Consider the following 20,055-nt stretch of genomic DNA (forward strand, 5'->3'; position numbering starts at 1 on the left):
TGATGCGGGGTTCAGTCTCACAAACTGTGAGATCATGACCTGAACCAAGATCAAGAGTCAGATGCTTATCCTACTGAGCCCCTTAGGTGCCACTGAACATTCTTAATATAGTAGTCTGGAAATTTAATCCTATTAATTCATGCCCTTTGATAGTAACAAATAGTTAAGTTTGTAGCTCCAGAAGCTCAGTAACAATGATGAGTTTTAACATAATCAACAAATACCGTATATTTTTATTCAATAGAAGCTGTAAGTGGTTTTTTACTTGCTGAAAAGTGATTGTATTCACTTAGTTGCCACAAGTGTGAATTATAGCTAAAACACGTTTCTAAAAATTTGCAATTCAGAAGTTAGCACACTGAAAAGAGATCTATTATGACATTGGCACAAGAAAGCCTCATCCAAACAATTGCAAACAAGCTTTTATTCAGTTTTGGTAAAGACTCGACATCAGAAAACTTCTGTTTAATGTCTAAATAAAATGTTTAATGTGAGCACAATAAAGTTGTTCTTATGTTAGGCCTACATTAAAGCAAGATCGAAATAGTTTTTATAGTCAACATTCTGCTACTCTCTGAAATGTTACACTTTCCAGAAAGATATTTATTACCAGTTGCCATCTTTAAAATAACAAATTCAATTCAAAATTTGATTTCTAATATTATGTGTAATGAGAAACACTACTTTCACTGTACACTTTTAGAAAGTGATGCCAAACAAAAGTATTACCATTTAATTTTGTATTTCCATTTAACTTTGGGAAAGATATTTATGCTATCCACCACATCACAATGGCAAAATGGCATGTCTTATACTTTGTAATTTCCTATTTAACTATTATTGCACAAAGAACATATTCAGAAGCCAAACAATTTGGTTTTCATAGCTTTCTTAAAATATCCCTTTGAAAACATTTCGAGGTAAAGCGAAGGTTATGTATTTCAAGTGATTTTTACTATTTTCGTTTTTTAAGACAATATCCTATAATCATAATGGTTGAACTGATAATAACTCTTTTTTAAACACAAAGCATTTATAACAAGCTTATTTTAGTTTTACTTTTATAAAATATATTTTGAATAACATTTTCTAAAATATAAATACAGAAAGAAATCCTTTTATTTCAATGAAAGATCTGAGATTTCTCTTCCGTCTTGAATATAAGCCAAACTACATCTTATATCCTGAGCAAATCATCCTTTAATTTCTGTCATTTAAATGGTGCCTAAGTATTTCAGGGCTTCCAACAATACTGTAATGACTAAGAATCTTTTTACATAAAATCTAATTTTAGTTTAGTTTATTTTTCATAAAAATATGTAATAATTTCTCAAAATGGTCTTTTAAAAATCAAAGGTCATCAACAAAATATGATTGCTTTTTATAATCCTATGTTACACGAAAAACAGACTTTGAATCTCTTACCTAGTACTTCTTGTCTCTGAGACCTGGTCCAGGTTATTCAACCCCACCAATCCTCAGTTTCCTCATCCACGGAATGATAATATAAATATTCCTTACATAATTGGCTCTTGGGCCATCAGTGGGTGATAGTGCTATGAAGGCACTAACACAGAACATGCAGAAGGCACAAAATAAATGTTAGGTCTCCTAATTATTTTATGCATCTGGATAAACATTACTTCAACTCCCAATTATGTTATTCTCTTGTTGTGTGACCTTGAGTTATTCACTTAACCTCACTGAATGTCAGTTTCTTATTTGTAAAAGATAGATAATATTTAACCTTTTGAGATGGGTATAGGCAGTAAATGAGAATAAATGAAATGTGCTAATCTAGTAGAGGCTCGATTAATGTTTATCACTCTTATTTAATATGCTAACTCCCATCTCCACCCCAGCTCTGACCCTCACATTTTGGAAAACAGTCTTTTCAACATTGAAAATATCATGTAGGGGACATCCTTTACATGTTAGCACTGTGTTAATTGAAATTCACTTTATACCTTTAAATAAAACATGCTCTAGAGAAAATCTATTTGAGAGCTGGCCTAGAAGATGCACAGTACAAATGTAAAACCTACCGCTTACTTGTATCTCTGAAGAAACTTTGTGTAATATTTGAAGCTCACGGGAATTCTGCTAATGGTTCCTTTTTCATGCGTAACTACTACCACCATATATATGTATATATGTATGTACATATATATATGTATGTATGTTTATGTGTATGTATATATATATATATGTATTCTTTTCTAATCCTCAAGAACATTTGATATAAATACCATTATTTCTACTGTTTTGTAAAAGAAGAAACTGAGGCACAAAAGAGCTTAAGTGAGTTGTTGATATTCACATAATTTGTCAGTGGCAGAGCTGAGATTTGAATTACAGCAGTTGATTTCTAGAGTTTTTGCTTTGTTTCTCTATGCCATACTGTCTCTCTTTAATGTTGAAAGAAACTTAGGGACACTCGTTTCTGGTTATTGCAGTGAGGCAACCTGAGCAGCAAAGTCTTCCCCAACGTCTTGTATGAGGCTATGTGGGACGTCCTGCACGGAGACCAGTGTAAGTTCCGGAAGTTTTTGGAGACCGTGGAGCTGCAGATCAGCTTAAAGAACTATGACCCTCAGAAGGACAAACACTTCTTGGGCACCATCAGGCTTAAGTCCATTCCCTACCCCAAGTTCTCTGTATGTTTTGAGGGACGACCAGCACTGTGGTGAGGCCATGGTTATAGATATTCCCCATATGGACACTGAGGCACTGAAGAACTCAACAAGAATAAAAACTTAGTCAAGAAGCTGGGCAAGAAGTATGATCCTGTTTTGGCTTCAGAATCTCTGATCAAGCAGATCCCATGAATCCTGGGTCCAGGTCTGAATAAGGCTGGCAATTTCTCTTCCTTGCTGACCCACAATGAGAACATGGTGGCCAAAGTGGATGAAATGAAGTCTATGATCAAATTCCAGGTGAAGAAGGTGCTGTGTCTGGCCCTGGCTGCTGCCTACATAAAGATGACAGACGATGAGCTTGTGTACAGCATCCACTTAGCTGTCAATTTCCTGGTGTCATTGCTCAAGAAAAATTGACAGAATGGTCAGGCTTATACATCAGGAGGACCATGCGCAAACCCCAGTGCCTGTACTAAGACACAGCTTAATAAACCCTAGTGTTATCATTAAAAAAGAAAGAAAGCAAACCTAATGACCGAGAACCACAGAAAATGATAAGGTATTATCTAATGCAAGTTTTTGCTTTTTCTGTGTTCTTTTTCTTCTCACTATTCTCTTCATAGTTTGGCAGGCAAATGCCTAAAAGCTATGGCCAGATGGTTAGATGTCCCTTTTTTGAAAACTGTCTAGCATGATATGTATATATGGTGGATTTTGGACTCCATTTGTCCTCCACCCTCTCATAGTTTGTCTCAATGACAAAGCCAGGAAGCATAATGTCAATGTTTGGGTGAGATCACATTTGTATTTTGCTGTCTTGTTCCCATCACCAGTATGGTCTGTCTCAAAAACCAATCAGACTGCCCCTGGTCTTTCAAGTATTGGTTGCTAAAAACATTTCATGCTCTTTTAGAGGACAGAAATGATTTGCAAAAGCAGGGCTTTGAGATACTTCAGAGAGAGGAGAATAGATTTGCTTGGATCCTGTCATGGTCCTTTGGACTCTCCTCTTTGCTTTTGCTTTTTCCATCTCTGCTTTCCCAACTGGCTCTGATGCTTCCCAGTGGTTCCAGCTACCTTCATGGTGTTACCCTACAGGGCTTGTGAGCACTTGACCTTTTTTATCCTTCAAATTAAAGAGACATTCTAATTGTAGCCCCAGATGTCTGGCTAGAGATAAATTCATTCATTTTAGTAAATCAATGAGTTATGAAGTATTTGCATTTTCTGTTTTTACATAAGATTATCTGTCCTTTACCTGCCAGGTCAACATTAGATTCCAGAACAATACCTGGCATACAACAGCGGGAATCTCATCAACAGTGAGTGGAGGAAGAAATACATTTCAAAAATAAAACTGTTTCTAAATATTAAAAGATGTATTCAGTAGTGCAATAATAGGAGTGCTATTAAATTCAAGAACACTATCAAGGAAGATTTACAAACTGAAGAAAAGCATAAATTTGACAACTGTATCTACCTTGTCAGGCTGAAGGAAAGACACTCTTGCAACTACACTGTTTATCATGAAGCCCATATTTAATTGGCACAACATTAATTTGTATTCTTGATTGCATTAGAGACCTAGCTCTTCGCGGGAGTGCAAGGCAGGCTGTAAATGCTCTATTGAATACAAATTTAGGTTGCTCTAGGAAGAAGACTCTAGTGGCTGATGAATCCATTCTCGATATTTTGTTTAAAGTGTTTACATCAGGGGCACCTGGGTGGCTAAGTCAGTTAAGTGTCCAAGTCTTGATTTCAGCTCAGGTTGTGATCTCGAGGTTCATGAGATCAAGCCCTGAGCTGGGTTCCTTGCTGATTGTGGGGACCGTGCTTGGGATTCTTTCCCTCTCTTCTTTTTATCTCTGCCCCTACCCTGCTCACAAGCATGCTCTCTGTCTCTCTAAAATAAATAAATAAACTTAAAAAATTGAAGCTTTTACATCTGAATTTTGAACAACCAAGATATAGTTTGCATTTATACTGAAAAGGTAAAACTCTCTGTGTATGTGCATGTATGTGTGCATTGTGTGCATTCAATTTGGCCAATTGAAAAGAATTTGTGTATGTTGTGAGTAGTTATTTTTTTAAGTTTATTTATTTTGAGAGAGAGAAAGAGAAAGTGCCAGTGGGGGAGGGGCAGAGAGAGAGGGAGAGAGAGAGAGAATCCCAAGGAGGCTCTGCATTGTCAGCTCAGAGTTCAAAGCAGGGCTCAAACTCACCAATCATGAGATCATGACCTGAGCTGAAGTCAGACACTTAACTGACTGAGCCACTCAGAGGCCCCAAAAATGTGATTTGACAGGTTCTTCTCATGTAATACAGGAGTTTACTATAAGCTATTTTATTCATACCTCCTGCATTTTTTAGAAACTCAAATTCAAACCACCCTTCAAAAATAATTTCCTAATATGTGAGTAATTAAACATAACCTGTTGGAATTAGTAGGGTGAAAATATTCTTGAGCAATTCTGAAACTTTAAAACTAAATACTTTGCATGGAAGCTTAAAAACCCACTATCAAAGAGGCGCCTGGGTCGCGCAGTTGGTTAAGAATCCAACTCTTGATTTCAGCTGGGTCTGATCTCAGGGTCCTGAGATCTAGTCCTGCCTTGGGCTATCTGCTGGTGGCTTAGAGCCTGATGGGATCCTCTCTTTCCCTCTCTCTCTGCCTCTCCCCAGTGCCTTCTCTCTCTCTGTCTCAAAATAAATAAACTTAAAAAAAAAGAAAGAACCCGACTACCACAGTGCAGTGAATCTAAACAGATGAGCACAACTGCATTTGACACTTGTGAAGCATATTTGACTAAAACATGTTTGACAAATTAGCCATGCTAGTCAAATGATTGGTATATTAGTCAGGGTTCTCTAGAGAAACAGAATCAATAGGATATATGTAGATTTATAGAAAGAAATTTATTATGAGGGATTAACTCATACAGTTACAGAGGCCGAGAAGTCCCATGGTCAGCCATTTGCAAGATGGTGACTCAAGAAAGCTGGTGATGTTGTTCTACTCCAAACCTGAATGCCTGAGAACCAGAAGAGCCAAAGGTGTAAGTCCCAGTTGTAGAAAGGCCAGAGAACCAAGCACAATTATATTGGAGAACAAGAAAGATAAACATGTTAGCTCAAGCACAGGGCAAATTCATTCTTCCTCCACCTTTTAGTTCTCTTCAGGCCCTCAGTGGATTGGATCAAGTCCACACAGACTGGTGAAACCAATCTCATTTATTCAGTCTATGGATTCAAATGCTAATCTCTTCTGGAACCGCCTTTACAGACATATCCAGAAATAATGTTTTACTAGCTATCTGGGCATCCTTTAGTCCAGTCAAGTTGACACATAAAATTAACCATTACAAGTGGATTCTGTATAGAAAATGATACTATAAAATTCTTGCAACACGTAGAACGAATCAAAAAGTACACAGACAAGAAATATCAGAGATAAAAGTGTTTCACAGATGTCTCAAGCAGTTCACTAAGTAATTTTTTTTTTTCTGGATTTTATGGTACTTGCAGTATATATCAGCTTTGAAAATTTATAATTTGTTATTTCTTTTCCCATTTTCAATAAATAGTCCTTTTCTTTTTTAAAATGTTTTTTAAAGTTGGCTTTATGCCCAACATGGGGCTTGAACCCATGACCCTGAGAACTAGAGTCACATCCTCTACCCACTGAGCCAGCCAGGCATCCCCAATAAATAGTCCTTTTTCCAACCTAATTTTTTAACTTTAATCTCAATTTTATATTGAGATTTATATAATCTCTCCTCTTCAAGAGGCTGTGCAAATCAGACAAGCTTCAGGCTGCACAAAACCCAGATGGCTCCCCCCATCAAACAAGTGCCCCTAATGACAGGTATAAGAACAGTCTTTCCTTTCTTATAATATCTGATGCATACTTAAGCCTCTTAAACAGAACTGACAATTTTCCAGATACATACTGCGCTTTTTCACCTGGTAGCTATTTCATCAACACTGCTGGGTGAGGATGGGCCTAGGCGGTGAAAAATGATGAGAGAAAGTGACAAGAGATGTAGTTTAGTCTCAAATTCAAGTAAGTGGCTTGTGAAGAATGTAAATATACCGTAGTAAAGCTTGTAAAAATATTGACCTTGCTCTTTCTTTTTCTTTTCATCCATTTTGTAATATATTTGTAGCAGCACTGAATGACAATTTATACATATTAAGCTGCATATATTGTTTATAGCTGACAAGGATAATCTATTATGCTGTCATCACAATAGGGACGAACATGGTGTAGTTTAATATAGAGGATAGAATATTGCATTGGATCAGGCAAATCTGTTTCAAAGTCTGGTTCTTCCTCTTCCTTATTTGACTCAGTGAATTTTTTCCCCTGAGTCTATGTTTCCTTCTCCATAAAATGAGGATTTAAAATAGCTATCTTGAAGAATGGTTGAGAATTTTAAGAGATTTTTATAGATGATTCCAATATTTGGTTCCAAGCCATGACCGGCACTGAAGTGGTGCATTCTGGGTGTTGTTATTACCAAATATCCTTTCCATTGAGGAGGAGAATTACTGAGGCATTGTGATCCTGATCATTAACACATGGCTTGAAGATACTTTAAAAGTATGACATTTGTTGTTTAAGAGAAATTAATATTTCATTTCCAGGAAAGTATTTACAGTTTTGGTCCTAAAGTATTTCACTTCTCTGCAATACTTTGCAATATATAATACACATATTGAAATTAGATGAAGACATTGGTCTTCCATAATTTGCCTTCAGTTCACTTTAGTCACGATTCAGGCATCTCTGGTTTTTATGAATACATGAAATGGTACCCTCACCTTTACTTAGATGTTCATTCATAGTTTCAACTAATAGTTGTATTTCATTTAATAATTTTCCAAATTTTAATTCTATATATACTTACATTATCAGTTTTAAAACTTAAGAATATCTATTTATCATGCCTTTTAAGTAAACTGTGCTATGAAAATATTAAAAGAAAGAACACATTCTACATCTTCCTACTAAAGATCCCACAGGTATTTATTTATATAAAGAAACAAAGTTGTGAGCTGGGAGTTTAAGGCAATGTGTAAGAGCACCCCTAACACTCTATTTGTTTTGAATGGGCTATTATGAGGGGGAGAACAGAAAACAAAATCAAAGAAGAGTTTCTTTTTTTTCTTTTGATATAAATAGAGTTACTTAGAATTCTCTAGGTTTTTTTTTTTTTACCAAATGAAACCAGAACCATATCAGTTTATAAGTCAATGAGGAATTTACTAAATCTCATTGGAAATTAGAATATTTTTGTCAGGGTTCTTCAGAGAAACAGAACCAATTTGTGTGTGTGTGTGTGTGTGTGTGTGTTTCTTTTTGTTAAGGAATTGGCTAACTTGTTTGTGGAGACTGAGAAGTCTGGACCTTGGAGAGCCAATGGTGTAAATTCCAATGTGAGTCCTAGTCTGAGTCCCAAGGCAGGAGAAAATCCATGTCTCAGCTCATTAAAAAAAAAGGCAGAGAAAGAGAATTCTTTCTTACTCAGCTTTTTATTCTATTCAGGCCTCCAGTGGATTGGACAAGGTTCATCCACATTGCTCGGTCTACTGATTTAAATGTTAATGCCATCCAGAACCCACTCCCCCCTCCCCAACACACACACAGAAATAATGTTTAAGTCAATATCTGGGCACTTGACAGTTGACAGTTAAAATTAACCACCACATAGACTTCTAAAATATTCTGAAGGTTGTAGAAAATTGAATCACTTGCATTTAAAATTAATTGATATTACTTTCTTGTAGTTCACAGTGTGATATAAATCATGGTAGGGAGAGAAAAGGTAGAAATTCAAATATCTCTACAGCAGCATATGATAAATATGAAAACAGAGGAAAGCTAGATACGTATATAATACAGAATGCCAGTTTTAATCATGGTGGCCAGGACAAGGCAGAAGGTACCAGACGCTGATTTGTTAAATTCGGCCTCCCAAAAGTGAAGGTGGAAGAATCTTTGGTTAGGAAAATAGGGGGATTAAAGTATTACAGAGAGATGATGAGAGAAGCCTGGCCTTGCTCTGAAGGCTAGAGTAGACACTTTGTTGTGGCACAATGCAGCAAACAAAAAGCTTTGATGGACCAGAGTGAATTATTACTCTCTATGCAATAACTCAGGTTTAATTCTACTCACAAGAACATAGTAAAATGCACTGCAGCAGATACCATTACTATTGATGCCTCATCTCCTCTGCTCACCTCTGACCTCACCTACTGCTATAGTGGACAGTACCTTGCACACTCCCAGGGTGCCAATTTAAGGGCACCCTAGCCTCTCTGATTTTCTGTCTCAAGGTTTTCTCCTGCCTGCTGATAGGTCCGGCCAGGCTTTTAACGTACCCAAAGAGAACATCAACCAATGGAGGTTGGCAGTCTATAGTGAAATGCTCCAGCCTCCTATCCTTTGGGGGAAGCCAACCCCACAGGGAATTCTACACAATTCCTCACATGGTTCATGGAGACTGAGCCTATTTGTCCAGAGGGAAAACCAGCTTCTTATTGGTTTTCCAGTCAGACATCCTTGCTCTCTCCTTTATCATTCCATGGATAACCTGTCAAATAAATATCCTATTCCCAAACCTTTGTCACAAGCTCTGCTGTCAGGGAAACCCAAACTAGGATACACATTCAGTTTTATCCATATAGAAAACTGCTTTATTATTTTTATTTTTAATTTTTATAGGTATTTTTAAACATTTATTTTTGAGAGAAAAAGAGAGTATGACCAGGGGAGGGGCAGAGAGAGAGAGAGAGAGAGAGAGAGAGAGAATCCAAAGCAGGCTCCACACTGTCAGGACAGAGTCCAACACAGTTGATCACATCAACTGTGAGACCACCACCTGAGCCAAATCAACAGTCAGACTCTTAACCGACTGAGCCACCCAGGTGCCCTTACAAAACTGTTTTATATTCCCACTTGCTCCATAGGGAAGTAGGATGCAGTGCAGGGTTGGGGACAGATTGTGGAGTATTGTCAACTCCATTTTACTAATAAGGAAAAGACTTTAGATAATCTGAGTGATTCTCCCAAAGCCACACAGCTAATAAGTGGCAAAGTCTTCTTTGATGTGCTAAATAGAACCTTGGCAACTCACAAAAAAAGAATGAATCACTTCCTAAATGAGTTCTGTATGCTTTAATTCCATGTATAATTTCAATTTAATGTGTCAGATCTTGCTAGCTTAAACCGCTCAGTTAAACCTCATTAATTTGGACTCCATTTATGCTTTGTGATAACTTGTTGAAATTTATTTTCTCTATAAAAATATTATCTAATCTAAAATATCCATTTTTAATAAGACTCCATTTATGCTTTGTGATAACTTAATAAAATTTATTTTCTCTGTAAAAATATTATCTAATCTAAAATATCTATTTTTAATAAGACCAAATAATTTTATCAGTCCCCACCTTGGGTGTTCTGCAGCCACCAGACTTTAATGTTCTATGGTATCCAATAAAAGACAAAGAACATTAGGCACACTCAATTTTAGGTTGCTTTATTGTTCTCATAGTGCCTTTTGGCATCATGAAAACGAGCTCTGCCCCATTTCAAGTTATATTCAGAGAAGGAAATATTCGTGTATTTGTTTCCATTAACATTTTTTTATATAGGGGCGCCTGGGTGGCTCAGTCAGCTAAGCGTCTGTCTTCGGCTCAGGTCATGATCTCACGGTTGGTGAGCTGGAGTCCTGCGTCGGGGTCTGTGCTGACAGCTAGCTCAGAGCCTGGAGCCTGTCTTCTGATTCTGTGTCTCCCTCTCTCTCTGACCCTCCCCTGCTCATTCTGTCTCTATCTCTCTCTCAAAAATAAATAAAACATTAAAAAATTTTTTTAAATTTTATGTAATATGCACATATATGGCACTAACTGTATGCCAAACTCTATTCTAAATGTTTCACAAATAGTAATTCATTTAATCCTCACAATAATCCTCTGAGAAAATACTGTTATCATTTTGCAGACGAGAAAACTGAGGCACAGAGAGATACGTGATTTGATCAGTGTCACACAGATGGGAAATGGCTAAGTCTGGATTCAAACTTTGGAAAGTCAGCTTTGGAAAGTCGGCTCTGAAGTCAGAAGTCAGGGCTCTCATCAGTTCCTTGAAAACCTTTCAACCCAATCTCATTCAGCCACCATAACAACCAACATACCAGAAAAGTCATTAGTAATAAAGGCTGAGGATGAGGGTTTTAAAATATGCCTTTCAGAGTTGTCTTTCATTCCAAATTGCACACAAATATTTAAGTGTTTAGGACCCAGTTACCTCTAGATGCCTTCACGCACCTTTTAAGTCTTTTTAAGTTCATGTCACACTCAATTACTGAGGAAGCTTTGTGACCAAGAACGGCTTTTGTAAACAACAAAGAGAATGGTTGGGAACTAAGAGGTTTTGGAGTAAGTGCTCTTCATCTGAAAGTTGAATCACACAAAAAAAGGAAAGTCAGCAGATAATAATTGTAGAGGCCACTTTTAAGCAGAAAGCTTGAGTAATGGAATGTAGACAGGGCCCACCAAGACCCCCTAGCTGAATACACACAGGCCCATGAGGCAACCCATCCCCCTCAAAATATCCACAGGCCCTAACTAACCAATGGGCTACTTACAAGCAGGCACAGTTTCCAAAAAAAAGGGAAAATTCTATACGTCACCATACCTCCTCTCCTTCCCCCTTTAAATACAACCTCCATCCACTGTGTCATGGCAGAGTATCTCCTGTGCTGTCTGGCCCGCTGCCCCCTTGGGGTGTATTCGATAAACTTCTATCTCCTTTGTTCCACCTCAGGGGAATTCTTTGGCCTCCTGCACCACTGGCTTCTACCGGAGGCTTCTACCCAATCAATTGTCATCCCACATTTGTGGGCCCCATTTGATCAGAGAGACACCACAATGATGACTATTAATAGTCATCTGTCTATCCAAATAATGTGTAAACATTAGGCCAATTCATAGTTTGGTCAAATTCTACACCAGAGTTATGATTTGGGACAGCCAGTCAGACACACATTTTGCAATTGTTTCTAGTGCCAATCCAGCCTAACTGTCAAACTGTGACAAGGAATTATTTTCCAGATTAACTCCCTTTGCCTCAAAATGATTTTAAGGATTTTATATTATGTATTGAGGAGGGAAAAGTCCCCTTCTACGCTTCTAGGTTCTTTGGCTGGTCTAATAATTAAATTGACGTAAGACAGATTAACAGAAGAAAAAACAGTTTCAAACATAAGGTGCCTCACAGACTGAAGACTCCCAGGCAGTCAGGCAGTGGAGGCCTATATACCATCCTGAGGTAAGGAGAAGGGGGTAGGGGTCTGGGCTTCAAAGGGAAGGAAGACAATTGACCGGAAGATAAGAAGAACAGCTGTTTGGTAATCAGATGTTTGCCAAGCCAGGCCAAGTCTTTCTAATAGAAAAAGCTTTCTCTTGGCCAGATTTCATTCTTTCTCATTGCCACGTAGTATTCCATGAGGGTGTTATGCTGAGCAAAATAAGTCAGGCAGAGACGGACAGCTACCATATGTTTGCACGTATAGGAGGATTAGGAGGAACTTAACGGAGGACCATGGGAGAGGAGAAGGGGGGAAATAGGGGGTGAGAGGGAGGGAGGCAAACCATGAGAGACTCCTGAATGTTGAAAACAAACAGGACTGATGGGTATGGGGGGAGGGGAAGGGGGGTGATGGGCATGGAGGAGGGCACTTGTGGGGATGAGCACTGGGTATTATACGGAAACCAACTTGACAATAAACTATTAAAAAAAGGGGGAAAAAAAATAAAAAGCTTTCTCTGGTAATAGCTCTCTTCCTGTTCAGGCTCCCCATCTAAATTCTTTTAGGCAGTTAGGGAGAGGTAAAAAGCTTTTTCTGAGCCTGCTGGGTCTTAAGTGCCTTCCATTCAAAACAATCCACATGCCAAAGTGGCACATTGTGGGGTGGCATATTCAGCTCCCGTCAAATGTTAGTGTTCTTATTTGCACAAAATTCTTATCGAAGCATTTAGATTTTCTAAAATAAACCATCCAGCTACTCTATTGTTCTGTTAACAGCTTTTCTTTTAAAACAATTTTTTAATGTTTATTTATTTTTTGAGAGAGAGAGAGAGAGAGAGACATAGGGCAAGCAGGCTCCAGGCTCTGAGCCGTCAGCACGGAGTTTGATGCAGGGTTTGAATCCATGAACCATGAGATCATGATTTGAGCCTAAGTTGGAGGCTTAACCAACTGAGCCACTCAGGTGCCCCTATCAAAAGCTTTTCTGTATATTCTTTTATGAAAAAAAAATTGCTTTCCCCCTTAAATATTCTTGCTCTGATTGTTTTCCCAAGTCTCAATGTAACTTCTCCACATCCAGTCTAGATTAAAGACATTTGATTATACAAATTAAGGCCACTAGAATGCCATTTATCCTCCTAGAACATTATTTTCCTTAAGTTCCCTAGAGTTCTGAAAAAAGATTAACACACTGAACAGAACACCTGGCTTGAAGGGCATCATATTGTTTACTTATTGAAATTTACTTAGAAGATACTACAAAGATGAAATCCCCAATATGGAACAGTATTATTTAATGATACAATAACACTTATTTTATTGATTTGACTTTGATTTGATTTTCTAACCCCATGTTTTGTGGTTGCCTCATTTTCTTATTAGAGGTATAACATCATAATGTTGGAAGCTGTGACAAAAGTAATAAAGCCCAACTTTCTCGTTTTACATCTAATGAAACAGAAACCCTGAGAGTTTAAATTATTGTTTTTCCTTTCTTCCAATCTAGCACTCTTTCCAATAAACATCTTTTCTCGTTGATCTTGACATGTTTCTCTGCAAACATAAGCTCCTTGGTTAAAGGAAATGCTATGTTTTCAAAATACATGTTTAAATAAAATAGTCACAAATGTTAATTAATCATGATAGTGATAAACATTAGCACTGTAGTTTTATATTTCGGTGGTTAAGAAAACACTGGTTGTTCATTTTAGTTTAAATACTGGATCTGAAGGAAAGTTTTTAGGGGAGCCTCAGTGACTCAGTCGGTTAAGCGTCTGACTCTTGGCTTGGGCTCAAGTCATGACCACAGGGTTTGTGGGTTTGAGTCCCGTATCAGGCTCCACACTGTCAGCACTGAGCCTGCTTGGGATTCTCTCTCTCTCTCTCTCTCTCTCTCTCTCTCTCTCTGTCTCACTCTGTCCCTCCCCTGCTTGTGCTCCAGGAGTTCCTGGTGAAAAGTAAGGTAACAGAAAATGCTCACATGCATAGAGAAAAAACTATGTCATTCAAGAGGCAAAGAACTCTGACAAGAGTCATATGGCCCTAATTTAAGTGTTCATTAAAGCACAGGGAGATTGGTGCCCTCACCAGTGAGTAGATACAGAATCTCAACTGGTCAGGCTAGAGATATATATGTTAATCTATGAGTCTGATGTCATTAAATGTCTTTGTCAAGCCACTAGTTTCTCTTGCACTTGATCCTGTGTTGATCAAGCAACCTTAAGACAATTTGCCTTCTATCTAAAGAAAGGGAATGGGCTGATCTGATTGTTTAGTGCAAAACTCTGCTTCACTAGACAATTTTTCTTCCTCTCGTAATACGTTATCAGTCTCTTGAGAGTGGACTTAGCAGTTTCATTAACAAACAAAATTCAACTGGGTAAATTTAAAGATCTAACTGGCTTTATGCAATGATTCATGAATTGGGCAGCATCCCACCGAACAAATAAAGGGAGCCCTGACAAGCTGTACAAAATAGAAGGTTTTTAAAGGCAGAAGAGAGGTGGGATGAAGTCATAAACAAAAGCAAGGATTATTTCAGGCAGGGTAACATTTCTTGGGGAATGGGTGGGAGATCTATCTTGCTAGTGCTGACCTGGTAATTTTTTAAAAATATAATTTATTGTCAAGTTGGCTAACATACAACATATACAGTGTGCTCTTGGTTTTGGGAGTAGATTGCCATGTTTAATCGCTTACATACAACACCCAGTGTTCATCCCAACAAGTGCCCTCCTCAATGCCCATCACCCATTTTCCCCTCTCCCCCACCCCCCTTCAATCCTCAGTTTGTTCTCTGTATTTAACAGTCTCTTATGGGTTTGCCACCTTCTCTGTTTGAAACTATTTTTCCCCTTCCTTCCACCATGGTCTTTTGTTAAGTTTCTTAAGTTCCACATATGATACCTGTCTTTCTCTGACTGACTTATTTACTTAGCATAATACCCTCCAGTTCCATCCACGTTGTTGCAAATGGCAGGATTTCATTCTTTCTCATTGCCAAGTAGTATTCCATCGTATATATAAACCATATAATATATCTATATATATTCTTCATTATCCATTCATCTGTTGATGGACATTTGGGCTCTTTCCCAGATTTGGCTATTGTCGAAAGTGCTGCTATGAACATTGGGGTACATGTGCTCCTATGCATCAGCACTCCTGTATCCCTTGGATAAATTCCTAGTGCTATTGCTGATGACCTGGTAATTACTGATTGACTACTTAAAGGTCATGTTCCTGGGAGTGGCTGAAACTCCAATAAAATATTAGTTTGCTTTTGTGGAGTCTAATGAGTATTTTGGGCCTGTTCCTTTTTTAAAAATAGTTTTCATGATTTTAAATATTTCTATAATGAATCTAAACATTTATATACTGTAAAACCAAGAAGCATAGGTCATATTGTGTTCAATTCACCAAGATAAAGACGTTTCATAGACATTTTGGAAAGTGGCCATCTAGCTTTCTGCGTGGGCAATGAAATCTTTCTAGCTATTTTACTTTCAGATTTCTAGATACATATTTACTCTATTTTTTAAATGCTTATTTATTTTTGAGATAGAGAGAAGATGAGCAGGGGAGGGGCAGAGAGAGGGAGACAGAATCTGAAGTAGGCTCTAGGCTCTGAGCTGTCAGTGCAGAGCCCAATTTGGGGCTCAAACTCAGGAACCATGAGATATGATCTGAGTCAAAGTCGGATGATTACTGACTGAGCCACCCAGGTGCCCCTATTTATTCTATTTTTGTTGTTGGTTTTAAGATCCATATAACTAATTCACAAGTACACCAAGAGTATATTGATAACTATGGTTTTATGGCTATAATTCTACAAAATCACCCAAATTAATGTATGACACCAGGTTACTTTTAGCTGAAGCTTTGGACTATTGTGCTTTGGTGAAGCTTTTCCAAAATTCTAGATTTGAAATTTACTAGAATCGTGAAGGTTCTGCTTATCTGATATGTTGTCCATGGTATGCAGATACAGGTCCTAAAAATGGATATAACTTTTTTGATAGATCACAACTAGTTTCCTAAACCTCTTATAGAGGTAAGACAGAATCAATGTATTTGTAAGAATGAATATATTTTATTCAGACTGCTTGAGTATTTATAATGAAATTTGATGACTAATTAGAGGCTTGTATAAAACTTTATTTGTAAAATTCAACTATACTTCCAAAGTAATGGAAATTTGTGTATTGTTTACTTTGCAATTGCAGAACTGTTGATGAGGAAGCTTAAGCTGACATCCCATAAACACCACCCTCCCCACCCCCAGCTGGGATAAAGGTGACATTCCTCAGGCACTTCTGGCTGCCCAAGAACAAATGGTTAACTGACAAGAGATCAGTGTCATTCAGGACATGAGTTTACATATGTCTTAGTAAACTGTAAGAAGAAGGCCTAATCTCCAGAAACCTATAGACTCAGTTTCCTGAAGCCCCAACATTACCCTCCACTCCGTAGTGATGCAGGGAACAAAGGCAAGAAGGAAATGGCAGGTAAAATTAAATTTCTTTATAACCTGAAGGCCAAATACTTGAGACAAATACAGAATATAACATTTCTTCAGGAACCCCCTACTGTCAATGTCTACTAGAAGAAAAACAACCCTAGCTTGACAATAGCAAGGCCTCCAGTATCTTAGAAGTCCTCTTTAGCATATCAAAGTCCTTCTGGAGGCTTCCCTTTTGGCTTTATCTCCCCGACTTCATAGACTTCATAGTATATAAGGAGTCTCTCTTCACACTCCCAGTGCAGCTCTTTCTGCCCAAGGGTCCTGTTATTATGCTTTAATAAAATCACTTTTTTTGTACCAAAGATGTCTCAAGAACTCTTGGCTGTCAGCTCAGGACCTCCACCACTCCAACAGCACATCATTGTGACTTATAAGAAATATATATCTGGTCTTTGTGCACGGTTTGGTTCCTGGTTTATAGCTCTCAAAACTTTTGGAATTTTCCAAACAATAAGAGCAATGGGAGTATCTTTTGTCATCATATTTGGTCTCTTGCCTTTGGTTCCTGAAATCACTGCGGAGGTAAAAAGGTAAAATAGGTATTTGTTTATTCATAACAAACCCCTTTCCACCAAAACTGGTTTTATGTTAATTAGGTGACTTTTGGAAAGCACCTAAGATGAGGGCTGGTTGTCAGGGGAAAGAGCCCAGAATCTAGGGTTAAAATTTTCAGTCCCACCCGCAGACCTCAGGTGTGGTAAAATCAATCACCCATTGCCAATGATTTAATCAATGGCTACTATGTAATGCAGCCTCCATACAAACCCAAATGAGTGGAGTTTGGAGAACTTCAGGGTCGGTGAACACTTGGAGATTTGGGGAGGGTGTGGTCGCTCCCTGTCCTTTCCCCCTACCTTGCTCTATGCATCTTTCCATCTGGCTGCTCCTGAGTTATACCCTTTTATTTTAATCTGGTGATCTAGTAAGTAAAATGTTTCTCTGAATTCTGTAAGCCATTCTAGTAAATTAATCAAATCCAAGGAGGTGGTTTTGGGTATCTCTGACCTCTAGCCAGTTTGTCAGCAACAATCTGAACTCGTGAGAAGTATCTGAAGTGGGGTGGGGCGGGGGGCTGGGTGTTATAGAACTGAACCCTTAAACTACAGAATGTGATGCTATCTCCTGTCACCTTGTGTTAGATTTTAATTTAAATAGACTTATATGACTACTGTATTAGCACAGGGTTATAGTAAGTAACAAGATTAGAATTTTATCTTGTAAATGCATTGACTAATTTTAAGATGCAAATATGAGCAAATTAGAATTAACATGTATTTTGTAAACAACTGAGTGAAATCCTTACATATGCCAAACCACATATTTTATTAATTTAATTGAAACTATCTTAGAGTTGAATACTGTAAATGTTTTAGTTTTTGTATTCTTTTATTTTGAGAAGATAGTATCGAAAGGAAGGAAAAATTCTTTTTCTACCTTTTAAGGTCTTCCATCTGGACCAAGAATTAAATTTACAGGAGACAGATTAACAAAAGGAAAAAAAAAACAAGGTTTTATTACATGTGCACGGAGGCCCAGTTATAAAATCGACACCCAAAGAAATGGGCAAGGAAGGAAGTTTTATACTTTTTAAACATTGAGACAACCTGTTTAGGAATCATCAGGACAAAGACGCTTAACTTTAGGAGCTTTAGTTAGTAAAGATTTCTAAACAGAATATCTGATAAGAAGGATGTCTTTTTACTTCTTAGTCCCCCTTTCAAATGGGAGATTTATTTCCTGCTTTCAGGGGGACAGAGGAGGGTCTGAGTGTCCTTGTACAGGCTTTCTTTTAAGTAACTTTTCTTTTTTCTTTTTTCTTTTTAATGTTTATTTATTTTGGAGAACAAGACAGAGCACGAGCAGGGGAGGGGCAGAGAGACAGGGAGACATAGAATCCAAAGCAGGCCCACCAGGGGCTTGAACTTCTGAACTGTGAGATCAAGACCTGAGCTGAAGTCGGACACTCACTGACTGAACAACCGAGGTGTCCAACTCTAATGATTTTAAAGAGCTTTCTTTAAGGAGTGCCTGGATGGCTCAGTCCATTGAGCCTCTCACTCTTGATTTCGGCTCTGGTCATGATCTCGTGGTTTGTGAGTTAGAGCCACTCATCAGGTCAAGTCTGGCAGTGAAGAGCCTGATTGGGATTCTCTCTCTCTCTCTCTCTCTCTCCCTCTCTCTCTGACCCTCCACCGCTCGTGTTCTATGTCTCTCTCTCTTTCAGAAATAAATGAACATTAAAAAAAAATTAAAGGAGACAGATGTCTTACTTTCTTTTTTTTTTTTTTTTTTTTACAAATAGTTTATTGTCAAATTAGTTTTTACATATCACTCAGTGCTCATCCCCAAAGTGCCCTCCTGACAGATGTCTTACTTTCATAGGCATTAAAGGTTGAGTTGGTGGGGGGTGGGGAGTCATTACAGAACTAAACACAAAATAAATCTATAAAATAAAACACAGTTACATTGTGATACATGTGTTGAAAGAAAATACAAAGATTCAGTGAGTGAGAATATCAGGGAAAAAATAGTCATATTTGAGGGCTAACTAAAATGCCATTTTGAGAGAGGGACAATTAGGGTCAGATCTGAAAGATGAGAAAGGGTTAATCAGGGGAAGAATGAAACGTGTGGAACATTCCAAAAAGAAAAAAACCAGCAATTGATAATAAGAGCAATTCATTAGTATCATCCAGACATATTTTGCATTAAATTTCATTAGAATTGTTTTAAATAGTGCAAATCAAAAGCTTTTTCAAGAAATGTCAAACTTTATTTTGATTACTAAACCATCACACTAATTTTCTAAAGTATTCTTCATAAAATCTTTCAAGCCTCAAAGGTTTTCTTATTCAAATATGTATTCATTTTATCATTTGTTCAATTTTGAGTTATGAGCATTTAATATTGAAATCTAATGATACCCTTGTCATTAGATTAGAATGTTTTCCTAGCTAGTAGTTCAAAGAATTTTACATACTTTTATAGTGTTAAGTGACCATTTATTTAAATTGATTTACAGTAGAGAGTCCATCTTGTAGAACCTAATTCCATCAGGTTAACTAGAAAAAAGAGAATGGGCGGTCTAGTCTCTACTGGGCTGTTCTTTGTAGAGAGTTTTTTCGTTTTTTCAGCTTTTCTTTAGCTGAAATTACCTTAAAATTATTTTTTCTAGTATCAGGAGATTAAAGCAAAGTCTACCATTTGATGTCAGGTGGAATAGGTAGTGCCTTGGCCTTGCACTTTGTTAACCAGTTTTCTTCAAGTGGCAATGTCTTTTGGTCCTAGGTGGAGGATTTGTAGCCGAGAGGTATCCAGAAATCATTGTAACTGTGGCAGTATTTCATGCAATTGTTGAAGAGTATTCTCTGTTCAAGGATTTCAAAACATTTCTCTAATGGTAAATTACCTTCCTAATATTCCGTTATGTAAGCTGCAAAAACTTGAAACACAGGAAGCAATAGTTTACCAAGGTCTAGTGCTGATTTTTAGTCAACATATTTCTTGGCTATCTACTAAGCATTGACCCCTTTGAGGGATGAGGTGAAGAGTTTCAAGGGGAATAAAAGACAACT

General features: G+C 37.6%; 1 pseudogene; it reads left to right on the plus strand.

Annotated features, from left to right (window-relative positions):
- Positions 1-3,115, plus strand: part of LOC120248088 — a 30,038-nt pseudogene extending 26,923 nt beyond the window's left edge.
- Positions 3,116-20,055: the final 16,940 nt, after the last annotated feature.

Source organism: Hyaena hyaena, unplaced genomic scaffold (genome assembly GCF_003009895.1).
Source record: "Hyaena hyaena isolate Hyena2069 unplaced genomic scaffold, ASM300989v1 scaffold_12, whole genome shotgun sequence".
NCBI lineage: Eukaryota > Metazoa > Chordata > Mammalia > Carnivora > Hyaenidae > Hyaena > Hyaena hyaena.